This window comes from Sinohyriopsis cumingii, unplaced genomic scaffold (assembly GCF_028554795.1).
Source record: "Sinohyriopsis cumingii isolate HCF-2022 unplaced genomic scaffold, ASM2855479v2 utg000646l, whole genome shotgun sequence".
Taxonomy (NCBI): Eukaryota; Metazoa; Mollusca; class Bivalvia; order Unionida; family Unionidae; genus Sinohyriopsis; species Sinohyriopsis cumingii.
The window spans coordinates 1,966,207-1,980,536 of record NW_028315921.1 but is presented as its reverse complement, the minus strand read 5'-3'; positions in this window follow the sequence as shown (position 1 = coordinate 1,980,536).

Here is a 14,330-nt window from a genome sequence, read left to right as displayed (position 1 = left end):
AATATTTCTTTCCAAAAAGTGATATTATGATACTGGAATTGTAGAGTGGAGCAAAATATATAATTATCTCTACTGCTAAACAATGTGTTATCGTATGAAAATAAATTATTATTATTATTATTATTATTATTATTATTTAAGTATGATCTCATTTAATATACCTTCGTTGTTATTGCAGGCGGTTAAAGGTGTCGTTCTTCCTGTACATCCAACCGGTATGCATATAAATATTTCTCCCAAATTACTGGCTGGAAATGAACCAAACTTATTTCATAAGTTGTTGATACGACTCATACTTGTAGAAAGAATACAGTTTTAAGGGGTGCCGCAAGTTGGTCAAAGGTTACATGTACTAAATTGCAATCCCAGTGTTGAAATGTTTTGCAGGTTTGTAGTTAACTGTATACATCCATTTCGTGCACACGTTTGTGTGTGTGTGTGTATTTGGTGTAAACTGAGGGCGTTCATGAGATTACACACCAACGTACCGAGGACCCACCAACAACCAAGCACGTCCTCGGTTGGAAAAATGGTACAATATTGCTTCTACCAATTATTTTAGCCTAGAATAACGTAAAATCATGACTTGTAGGAAGGTCCCCGTTTACACGCTTGGTGTTTTTCTCTCGCAATTTTGGAATGTATCTTTCTTCTGGAGATACACACGCCCAAATCCATGTCCTCGATTGCCCTGTGGAAAACTTGTAGAGAGATATCTTTGCTATCAAGTTATGCGTTGCAAAAACGTATAATCTCTCTTTAGACCCAAGCATCAAATACAAACTACTTAGATAAACTATAAGGTGCATATAACAGTCCCTGGTATTAAAAAATAAATATTTCATGCACGTGAGACAATAGTGTTGGGAAACTCACGATACTTTCATACCATACACGTCAAATACATGTAAATAAATATACGACAAGTACGAAAGAAGCACATCAAAATGCTATAGGAAATACGCATGAATTCATTGTAGAGTTGTACCGAAATCGCCTAATTATCCGACCCATCTATATCCGCTCCTATTTCATAATTTGCTTACTTAGTATTCAAACAGGAGAGAACAGATGTGAATAATTGTGAAAAATCCCGCTAAGGTAAGATCGAACTATCACTAACCGAATTGGGAAGTTACACGCACAGAACTTCAGTAAATATATAGAAAGATAAATACATTACATAGAGGTCAAACATTTTCATCAAGATTATCAGTCCCAAAATGAACCATTTAATTACAGCCATATGTTTATCATTACCGCGCTCTTAAGACCACCGACCTCACGTTCAAGCAATCATAAACTGTTGAATACATTCAAGGTTCTTTTAAATGTATATACTTGCTTCAGTTGGTGATTTGATGACTTTGATTAACACATCATGAATTATGTTTGTATCGATAGTTCCGTTGTAACGAAGTTTTAATAAAACAGCACAAAAATGTAATCACAAGGCGTCCAACTCTATTGCTTTCCCAAATTTAAAGAGGTTTTTAACAATAGCCAAAACGCTCAGGATGTTCTACTGGACCAACTTGTATTTATAATGTAAAAGAGCATTTATTTAGAGCAGCATTATACTGTAATATTCTTGTTAATTTAGTCTTTTTCCAGCATGTTTTACATAGAAGGCAACGCTGAAAAAAAAGATTCGTACACGTATTATGCAAGAAAGATATTACTCTATTTTGTCAAAAAGCGAATAGTCATTGCCATTAAGGCGAGTTTCCTGCCATAAATGCTCAAATCCAGCCAAATGGTATTGATACGAGCCAGGATTATTTGCTTGATCGAACGGTGTCAAATACTGGCGTGATTCCGCTAGTTTACCCCAAATTTCTAAATAATTATATACAGCTTCAGTTGTAAATTAGAGAGCCCGACGTGTCCATTCTATGCATAGATGTTTCGCTAATCGATTCAAAACCATATATCTCACAACTTGCCAAATATCTATCAACCGCACATCTGCATGGTTTGTCTTCATCAACGTTCCGTACCGACAGCAGTTTACACCGTATAAACTGTACAAATATCCCTTAACACATTGAACTATTTTTAATACGCCACCTTAGGCCAGTCAGTAAATGGTTTCAAGGCAAATTTCGCCAGTACAACTGCATCACATTTGCTACCATGGCGACATAAACAGTATCTGCCGAGACCCTTGTTTATTCCTTTGTGTAATTTACCTGTCTCCTGTCGTAAATACTGCCACTACACTCACACGACCAATGTACACCACTAACTTTTAATGGGAAATATTGTATGACAGGTATACTCTGACGCTTTTGACCTGAATTCACTAAAAGTCAACCATGGCATCATGGAAACTCACTAACACTTCACTCAGTCATGTTTGTTCCTACTAACTGGCTAATTATTTAGGGCCAAGGAGTATCTCCTTTGCACCTTGTTCCAATAATGAAACAAGTAATCACACAAATCTAAGAATTCCTTGCAACGGGGCACTATAACCAAATGCACATACTCCAGACTTATTACAGCATGATCTCTAAAGTGGTGGATTAGTCCTACTAAAGTCTAATTGCATGACAATCAGTCAATCAATAGATTCATCAGTCAGTCAATGACAGCCAGATATATATTCAAATAATAATGAAACTGCCCTTATGGAGGCTACAGTTACTTAATACTATTATGTGATTTGGATTTTATATTAACGTAGCTTTAAAAATCTCTTAGTCATGTCATTTTTTATAGTCATGTCGAACACAGGGGCATCACGCGCAGACATACAGCATGATGTCCCTCGCAGTCACATTATGACACCAGGCCGACTAGTCCTAACACTAGCATCTTAATGCTGAGTGCCTAGCGAGGCAACTGTTAGTATTAATACTGTTAGTATTAATTTTATGTCTTTGTTATGACTCGGCCTTGGTTCGAACCCACAACCTCCCGCATCCGAGGCGGACGCTCTACTAAGCCACCTGAGCGGTCGTATTGATTGTTAACTCTGGACTAGATATGCAAACATGTCCTCGTTGTTCATAATGTACCAATGTCCATGGTCTCCATGATTTTGTCAAAAATAGTGTGCCTTTAGTTTGCATGGATTATACAGGATATTTGTGGAAACGTGTACGTCCTCGCTTGCATTGCTAAATTTCGTATTCCTTAGAATTGATAATACAGTTCCTTCCTTGATACATCATGGTGCTATTAATGTACTGTCTCAAACTGTATTTTTGTTCGCTCTAATATCGCGAGAACAAATGCCTCCAGTAAGCCGTTCCATACCGGAGTCCTCGATATCCACCAAATACAAGAATGTGTGCGTGTGTGTGTGCGTGCGTGTGTGTGTGTGTGTGTGTGGAGGGATGGGTCAGAGAAGAGACCGTCGTTATAACGTGTTACTGTTTCAACTCAGGCTAATAAATTATATAACGCGTTGGGATTTGCGATATCGGATGCATAACTATATATCGTTTTTATTGGCACAGATTGAAAGTTAAGTTCTAAAACTACTATGCTTTTACAGTCGTTATTTCACCACCTGTGCACACGTCCTTCCTCTTCATCCCAACTGTATATCCTGTTTTAATGTTTTCCTTAATTTCTTTCTTTTTGTTTTCAGTTTGACGAATCCACGGTTATAAGAGAAAAGTGTTTTAGCTACCTCATCTTTCTGTAGTCTGTGTGCCATATGCAATATTGTAACTTTATAATGTCCGTGATTATAATTGACTACCAATCTCTCTCTATCTTTCACTGCATTGTGAAAATTATTGTATTTTTGAAATTAATCCCACTGTGAAATATGCATGACATTGAGCACAAGAGGAATTTCTTTAATGTATTAATTATTTGAACTTTTTTGTGATTTTTGTAAATCTACTTCGTGAAAACGTCGTTAGCAGATGAATAAAGATAGCTATACATGGTGTTTCAAATCGGCGGTAAACAAAATAGAGAACACTCATCTAAACATATATTTGAAATAAGAGAATGAAATTTGACAAGGCCCTAATTCGTGATCATTGTTTTATTACCGAGGAAGAGCATTTTGTAAGTTCGTGTCATTTTATACGTGTCAGCAATTTTTATTGTGATCCTGTATTCTATTCTGTTGGAGTCTATTCAAAACGTTATCAGATCTATCGTTTATGTTGTACCCTCAATGGTTACAAATCGTTTAATTGTTGCAAATTCGAGCAGAAAGTTGAGAAACTTGTAGCGATCAAATGGCAAGGTATGCAGGTGTCTTATCATAGATCTGTCGATGTAGAAATGATTGTGTTCATCGGGAGGAGGATCTCTCTCTCTTTCTCTCTCTCTCTCTCTCTCATACACACACACACACACACACACACACACACACACACACACACACATATATATATATATATATATATATATATATATATATATATATATATATATATATATATATATATATATACACACACAAAATTAGATTTTATTGAACTCATCTTTCTAAAACGCAGAAAACATGTTGTACACATTTGGTTAACAAATGGTAGATATATTGCAGTACAATAGGTCGATTTTTATAAGCTCTTAACGGATCTTTCATCCAAAAAATACATTTTAACTTTGCGATCTCCGAAACGTGTTGACCATTACCTGGAAAAAATGTATAACATTGCAATAACATATTACAATGCAGACTCAAATAATGAATATTAATATCACAGAATTTCCACCTTTTCATCATTTATCTAGTAGGTTAACCGCTCTATATCAGCTTCAAATCAGTTTGAAGTCAGGAAATTTAAAATCTTTTAAATTATGCATGGAATGACCAACCCCAATAAAATATTTTTATTTGCAATCCCTTATATTTTAATGGCGAACTGTAGCCCTATTATGAATAATAAGTAGTTCGGTTAGTGATGAATATAGACTAAATAGGTTGGATGACTCTGTCAACTCAGACAATAATGTTTGCGTTTCAAATAAATGCCGACGTGGCTAACCCAGCAGCGGACAAGACTGATTTACATGATTGAGGACAATACCTTTAAAAAATATAATACAACAGACGGAGCAATACCATACAATGCATGCTTGTCACGATTTATGTAGAATATAAAATATGTGCAGACCTTGTTTACGTTCGTTTTGTATTGTTTCTTTGAATTTCTTCTTCTGTTTTTAAATACAATGTAGTTGGAAGACTGTAACTAACACTGAATGAGAAAATATATAAAATAATATTTATCATGTATAACAAAGTGTTAATAAAGGTTGAATACAAACACCCGTGATGATATGTTTGAATTTACCAGATAATAATATACATAAAAGTACGGATTTAATTAGGTTACGGATTTAATTAGATTATTCGACCAATATCAAAATTAAAACACATATCAAGCGAATGTGCCTGGATTACCGTCTTAATATTAAATCTTTAAGACGAGGAATGCTTGATCGTCAGATGCTAATATTTGTAAAGAGAGCTTTGTTTGATACCCACGACCTGCTGATGTTAAAAGCACTACTGCAATATTTGTTGGCTTTAAACTGAACAAAAGATTACTGTATCATCACTGCAAACGCAACATTAAAAACGTAGAAACATGAATACAATAAAATAAAAGCACTTTGAAATGGGTATAAAATGTACATGATCCACTCTTTATAGAGTTGTGAAAAACTGTATGTAAAATATTAACTAACATATGACATAATCGCGCTATCAAAGGATCCTATAGTGGCTTATCCTTTAATTGGTATATGATTCTATGTGCATGGGTGGAGAACAAGGACAATAAAAACAGAGGATACATTTTACAAATCTTAAATAAAAAAAATTCTTAACTTATCAATACACACTAATTTCTACTGTAAAATGTCTTTGAAATCGATAAGTTAACCAAAGGTCCTGCAGGTTAATTAAGTACTGCTTGATTAGACATACCTAATACTTAAGTACACTCAGAACAACGGTAAAAATACTATATTGAAAATAATTTCCATTGTTCAGAAATATGTATTATGTTCTGAAATATGTATGGCAGGTATTGACTCTGAAATTTAGTAATATCTGGACTATATAGAACATAAAGAAAACTCGCATCCTTCTTGTAAGTAATTATAAAAGGGAAAATACTCTTGTAGCTTAATTGAAGAGTAACCTATCATACAATTTACAATGAATTAGTAAATGCAATTTATTTTGGACAATATTGGCTTAATTTGGTTAATTATTTCGTGTGCAGGTACATTCTCATATCATTTGTTTTTTCGTTTTCATAGGCGTATCAAGGGCAAAAATATGAATTTACCACGATCAAACGACCAATACACAAAAATATTATCCCCCCAATTTGAAAGTTATTTAATTTAAGAAGATTGTGAACAGTACGACTACAACTTATACAAAAGTGGATTTGAATGAGCACGTAGAGACTTCATTTGGTTCCCGAGGTGGATGAAACTGGAGAAACCAGCGAAATCCCATAATTTTGGAGTGACGGTTGTAACAATGTCCAGTGTGTAAACGCAAAGGAGCAGTTTCACTTTTAAATCTTGCGAAAAGGGCTTCTGTGTTCAAATGATAGAACTTACTGGCATTAACTTTTACGTCAGAATTATTCTTAAATAATCTCTAAGTCTTAAACGTACTGTTTCCATTTCCAAATTTAGATGCTTAGCTGTTCAATAATTGCCTTGCATGCAAGTATATTCACCTATTAAAGTTACATGTTATATAGATAAATTCTCGTCTCTTCTTCACACTTGTTTCTGACATATACATGGTTATACTTGGACTTTCGTTAATTTTGTATATTTACCTTTCAAATGTGTATGTTATACTTAAAGTTCACGTCTTCATACTTTGTATCAAATAAGAATGTTGTACTTAGGTTCTATTTATAGTTTTCATACTGAATCATTAAATGCATGTTTCATCTTTCTGATACTTAAAATATTTTTCACCTGTTCAGCATATTTACTTGGTAAAATGATCAAGTTTTCAATATGTTTCATGCTAACATGTTGCATGCACATGTTATATTTAGGTTCACTTTCAGTTCTTCATACTTACCTACTACATGTGAATGTTATACTTAGGTTCACCTTCCCCTTTCACTACTTACCTATTAAATGTGTCTTTTATACTTAGGTTCACTTTCACTTCTGCATAGTAACATATTAAATATGTATGCCATACTTAGATTCTTTCTTTTACTTCATACTTACCTATTAAACTTATTTTTTATGCTATGCTACGTTTACAATTCACTTTTACAAACTTACCTAAAAAAATATTTAATGTGAATATTATTCTTTAGTTCATTTGATCTTTTACATAATTACTAATTAAATATGGGTCCCAGGTGGCCGAATGGTCTAAAGAGATCACCTTTACCAATCGCTGCCATTTTAACTCTATCCTCGTAGGTTTTTCCTTCAGCAGTTATACTGGCCGCCATTATTTCATATCATTAGCTGAGAAACCCCAAACAGTAACAGCAACAATAATAACTTAATAAATATTAATAGCATGCTTGGAGAGGTTCCCTTTCTTTTGCTCATATATAGCGATTACATATTTATTTTATATTTAGGTTCCAGCAGACTTCCTCATACTTACCTATTTGCTATACTTGGGTTCCCTTTCACTTCTTCCCCTATTACATGTGTATTTAATGTATAGGTTCCAGTTCACTTTCTCATACATATCTATCAAATGTTTATTTTATGCATATATTCCAGTTTCCATTTTCATTCTAAGGCATTGGTCGTGTATTCAATGAATAGGTCCTAATTCACTTCCTGATATATACCTATGAAATTTACGCCTAGTGGTTAGAGCGTCCACCTAAGATGCGGGAGGTCGCAGGTTTGAACCCCGGCCGAGTCATACCAAAAACTTAAAACATGCAGCTGTTTCGCCTTGCCCACATCATTCATAGGTTAATGTTAGGACTGGTCGGCCTGGTGTTTAGAAGTAAAAATCTTACAACTTTAATATGTGCAAAGATGAGAGGCAAGACACTAACTAACACAACTACCACACAAGAGCTTTCTTGAGCTAAAAAGACCTTGACCTTGGGAAAAATACCGTATGAAAATTTCCTCCAGTTAGTAAACATAAAAATGAATGCAAGCGAAACATGCAGATACTTTATGGCGCTTAATGAGCAGTACTTGACTGACGTGATCTACAGATAGAATGAGTAGATGAATAATTGTTAAAAGGTTTTACCTCCAGCGCAGGCCAAATATATAGGGTGCAATAAGAGCAGTGGAGCTATAGTCGACGCTGCCGAGGACTACATCATGTCTGTCGATGATAAGAAGTTCTAAACACATGCCACAACAGGTAAATAGTCAAACAGCTGCTGCATCTTGACCGAGGACAACTGACTTAACAGAAGATCCTTTGGAGACAAAGAGTGCTATAAATCTTACCAGAAGGGGTTCATTGCCCGTGATTATCTGAACATGAATAAGCCAAATCAAGCATCATACCTAGTTAAGTAAGTGATCAGGGAACATTTTTCTCTGTGTGTCTGGTATTGTTAATGGAAAATAAATCATGTCTATTAAAGACACTGGAGAAAATATGACTTTGGTCGGTTTGATAATAACTGCAGATTTGTTGGAACGAAATTACTTGTATTTTACCACAGGACAGGGATTCGTGGGCGACCTTGACATTTTCGAGAATATTTAGACCAATTATGGTAGGAATGGTGCTAGATGCGTTGTTAATGATGGGCATCAGTAATCGCAGTACTGATTTTTAAAAATCCTTAATCGCAATACTGTTTTTTCAGTGACAAGGGCTCAGAAAACTGCTCAGAAGTACGAAAAAAGAAACTCAAGAAAAAGCTATGCAAGCTTGTGGTGTGAAACCAGAGTTTGGAAGGAAACGACGCTGATGACTCACAGACGGATATTAAACCAACTGACATTTCCTTTAATAATGCTGAAAGAACTCTCTACGTTAGGAAGGGGGATCCAACATTGAAACATGTGTAATCAAAAGCTCTCATTTCGTAACAGAAGATAGAGGGCTGCAATGTACTCTACTTTGAAATTGGAAATTTTCGACTTAAATGAATCTCACATGATTGCGAGCGGGTCAGGTGTATTGATCGTACTCCCATGCTCTCACAAAACATGATAACAGCTGTGATCACATTAGCTCGCGACAGAGTTTTAGATAAGAAAAGAAAAACAATGAAAGAGTCACGTGTTTATATTATTGGCCTGTGATCTTCTGTGATGTTAAGAAATTCTGCTCTACCTGTGACATATGCCAGAGAGTGTCTAAAAGTGGAAAGGAACGAACTCTTAATGGTCGTTATCCTTATATTAAGTGAACCTTCTCCAAGGTAGCGATGGGCATTATTGGTCATCTGCCAAGGATAAAACAAAAGAACAAATCTATCATTGCTATAACTGATGAGGCACCCAGATATCCGGAAGCGTATGATCTACCAAACATAGAATCAGAGCGGGTAACGACAACTCCTATTGTCTTTTCAGTTTGGTTCGTGTGACTTAGCATGTGACTAGGAGATCAAGGAACATGCATTAGTATATGCTCATTTTTTCTCCGTTAACTTTGTATTGTCAGAATCGTTCAGTATTGTACGATACTGAACTTGCGCGCAACTTCACATAGCACTCATAAAGGAACAACTTTCTATTGTAAACAAACAATGGATGCAGATATCCAGTACCTTTTGTAAACAAATCATGCACACTCACATAATAGGCGGTTTACAGTTTGGTTGATTACATTTGCTTCTGAATGAATTAAAGCAGATGGTTCATGGACTGTCACATACCAGCTGCTTTGCTACATTCCACGTTAACTTTTTCGAATCAGTGTTTCGGATTTAGGCGGGAGATGCCAGATTTTATAACATTGCTGGGTCCTTACAAATAACATGCAAGTGACAAGGAATAAACTGTTTTCTTTAGCTGGTAATAAGAATGTCAAAAGATAAACTTACAGTTTTACATCCTGAATTTCCATTCTTAGTTCTGCAAATCCGAATTACATAAGACATGGGTTCTCAAACTTGATTACACATTTCGAAATAGTACTGTTATTTCGGCTATATGTGCAATTACATCCTCCTTACTACACTCAAAATGAAATAAACATTAAATTCCATAGCGTCTTTTTGATAATTGTAATTGAAAGACTTCACATTTTCCCCACATTATGATTTAAAAAATTCAATGACAGAACAGAAACAAACTTGCAGATGTCAACATGCTTCTCCCTCACTATTTCAATCAAATGTATTTCATGTAGAATTTGCACCGATGAATCCAGTCCATAATCACGAAATGTCGTAGAAACGATAAAAATACGAAAATCTATTCATTCCAGATCAAATGGAAAAGTTGTTGCAATGCGCATTCATTCACAATATGAATCTAAATTTCAATTGTAAGTATTCCAAAACGCTATTTTCTTTCACAAGTTATGTGCAGCGCGCGACTAAGTTAAAATTTATCTGGGCGGAATTATGTGCGCATTAATAATGTTGTTGTTGTGTAATAAATCTGCGCTTGTGTATTTAGTTTGAAAAACGGCATACGTACAGTTACTTTTTTTCTTGCAGTGTATTTTGTTTATGTAATTAAGTCTTAGGTAGAATAAGAAAAATGAGCATATAATAAAAGGCTACTGCATTAGTATGGGAAAATATGAACTCGTTAAGTCGGATGGATATACTGCACACTCACAGTCGTGCAGTATTCCATCCGAAAAACTCGTTCACATTTTCCCATGCAAATGTAATAACCTATAATTACTAGCATATTAATGAAGAGAGGTGTGACCAGCTAGGTATCCATAGCATAGCAGCAGCATTATAGTACCCACATAATTATGGGTGCATTGAGGGCTTGAACAGAACACTAAAAGGTATGCTGACAAATGCGTCGAAACCAATGAGAAAGAATGTGACCTTGCATTGACATATGCACTATTTTTCTATCGGGAATTACTTCTTGAAGAGACACGTGTTTTAACCTATGAGTTCCTACATAGGTGACCGGTGCGAAGCCCTATTTAGGTATTGAAAAGTGCGACGACAGGAGAAGAAGGCACCAACGATCATATCGTTATCTTTGTTGTAGCACTAAGAACATGCATCGCAGTAGTCACCGATAATGTCCAGGAAAATCTGAGTGTGATATGTAATGTCATGTGTTTGTGTGTGTGTGTGTGTGTGTGTGTGATTTGGATTTGTAACGTAGCTTCAACAATGTTTCATCAAGCCGGAGACATGTGGCATAATGTCCCACCCATTAACATTATCCTGACCAGGCCGACCATTCCTAACACTAAGCTCTCAATGCTGAGCGCCTAGCGAGGCAGCTGCTAGTACCATCTGTATAAGTCTTTGGTATGACGCGGTCAGGGTTTCCATCCGGTGACCTTCCGCATCCGAGGCGGACGCTCTAACCATTTAGGCAATCGGAGTGATCCCAGTGAACTCCGAAAAAGAGAAAACATAATAGCAAAGCAGTGTATGATGAAAACTCTAAAGTAAGAGTTTTTACACACTAGGGGATGAGGTTCTAGTACTGTTACCTTTATACGCATATAAATGAAAGCACAATATAATTGCTCATATCGTGTCACCAGAAAAGTGAATGACGTAAACTACGATCTGCAGGTCGGTTGAAGGAGAGAGGAACTTACTTATCACAGCAAACTTCTATAATAGTGCAGTGATATATGGAGCCATAGACGGCGAAGATGCTGGGAACTGCACACTCCATTCTTCGGGCGATCGGAAAGAATCGCCGAAGGACGTAAATGGCGAAGATGCGGGGAACTGCACACTCCATTCTTGAGGCGATTGGAAAGAATCGCCCAAAGGACGTAAACCTTTGCCCACATTTAACTGCATGACAGCGTCACCAACTAAATTGTTCTTACAACCAAGATCTGAAGAAAACAATGACCTGGTGATGCATCAGTTGCGCACAACAAGCACAAAGCAGACAAATCAAACAAGGAGGCTTATAAAATGTGAACTTGAAGGAAATAAAGTATACCGTTCGGTTCATGTAGTTAGAAATGGCACCATCAAACCCGGACATTTACAATGAAAGTAATGTTAGAATTCCCACTACCTACGACTAAAATAGGTGTAAGCCGTGCTTTGGTAATGGCAGGCTACTGCCACAATTTTGTCAAGAACTTTTAAAAAATAGCAGCGCGTTTGACTGATCAATCAACATGTGTGCAAGAACATCATGTTGCATATTTAAACAAGATTCTCTTTAGAAGAGAGCAGCATTATTCTACTGTAGAAAGGGAATATATTCTCATTGTCTGGAATATTGAATCATTGGCTTACTGCGTGAAGGGAACGACCTTCTACGTATTAACAGACAACATCTGGTTTTATCAACTCAAGGGCTGCATCCAAAGGCTATTACGCTTGCCATTCGACTTTAGGATTTATTACCAGAAGTGGAAAGAAATAGAACATATATGATAACGGACCTCCAAGGATATGATCACAAGTTCACTTGGAAGGATAACATCTGATCTCCAGTGTTTGGTTCTGGGCCGTGAAGGTGTTAATACTTGTGTTCTTGTTGCTTGATTAATTCTAAATTAAGTTTTTTTTAAAAACAAAATATATATCACTGAACGATCATAGTGAACGTTTGATCAATACAGAATTTTACTGAATATGTGAATATAAGAGACATGTAATATAGTATAGAAATAAGTAACACTGTTTCTCTCAGCAGACATTCTTAAGAGTAAGTTGAAAACTACTTTTGACTAGTTTTATTTTAAGGGGGGTATTAAGATTCTTTCATGGGGATATTTAAATGGGCATGTTTCTAGAATTGATGTTGCAAGTGTGTGACACAGTATTCTTGGTTGTAGATTTAGGGAAGTTCAATTAATATTTTTATAGCTATACTGTGTTTCGCTGTGTTATTTCAGAACCCCGCAACAGAATCTGAAACTTTGGTTTGGTTTTCATTTTTTATAGTTACTTATTAAATATGTATTTTATGGTTTTATATCGTTCGCCTTATTTATACTTACCTATTAAATGTGTATGTTTTAGCCAGTTTCTATCTCACGTTTCCATACTTACCCATTAAATGTAACTCTTTTGCTTATATTTCTTTTAACGTTTTCATACACACCCATTAAATGTGTAAATTATACCTAGAATCCCTAACACTTTTCCATACATACCATTACATGTGTATGTTATACCTAGATTTACAAATGTGTATGTTATGCCTAGATTCATTAACATTTTTCACATATACCCATTAAATTTGTATGTTATACCTAGACTCCCTAACACCTTTTCATACATACCATTAAATGTGTATGTTATACCTAGATTCCCTAACAGTTTTTCATACATACCATAAAATTTGTATGCTATACTTACATTTCCAAATACGTATGTTATGCCTAGATTCCGTAACACTTGTCCATTCATAACCATTAAATGTATATGTTATACCTAGATTCCCTAACACTTTTTCATACATACCATTAACTTTGTATGCTATACCTAGATTTCCAAATATGTATGTTATGCCTAGATTCAGTAACACTTGTTCATACATACCCATTAAATTTGTATGTTATAACTAGATTCCCTAACACTTGTTCATACATACCATTAAATGTGTATGTTATACCTATATTCCCTTACAGTTTGTCCTACCTACCCATTAAATGTGTATGTTATACTCAGATTTCCAAATATGTATGTTATAATTAGATTCGCTAACAGTTTTTTCATACATACCATTAAATGTGTATGTTATACCTAGATTCCCTAACACTTTTTCATACATACCATTAAATTTGTATGTTATGCATAGATTTCCAGATATGTATTTTATGCCTAGATTCCCTAACACTTGTTCATACATACCATTAAATGTGTATATTATGCCTAGATTTCCAAATATGTATGTTATGATTAGATTCCCTAACACTTTTTCATACATACCATTAAATGTGTATGTTATACCTAGATTCCCTTACAGTTTTTCGTACTGACCTATTTAATGTATTATACTTATATTCCCTTTAATGTGTTCATATACCCCCTATTAGATGTTTACGTTGTACCTAGGTTACATTTCATTTCTTCATGCTTACGTATTAAACATGTGTTTTACTTAAATATCAATATGAAGATTTTATACTTTTTTGTTGTTGTTGTTGAGTTTAATTATAGTGGCGAGCGCACAGTTGTGCATGTGCCATTTTTTTTCTGACTGCACCGCAGCCTGCTAGTTGTTCCTGGGGAAGGGAATGGTGCCACCTCTCCCAGGTTTTTATGGGTTCAAGG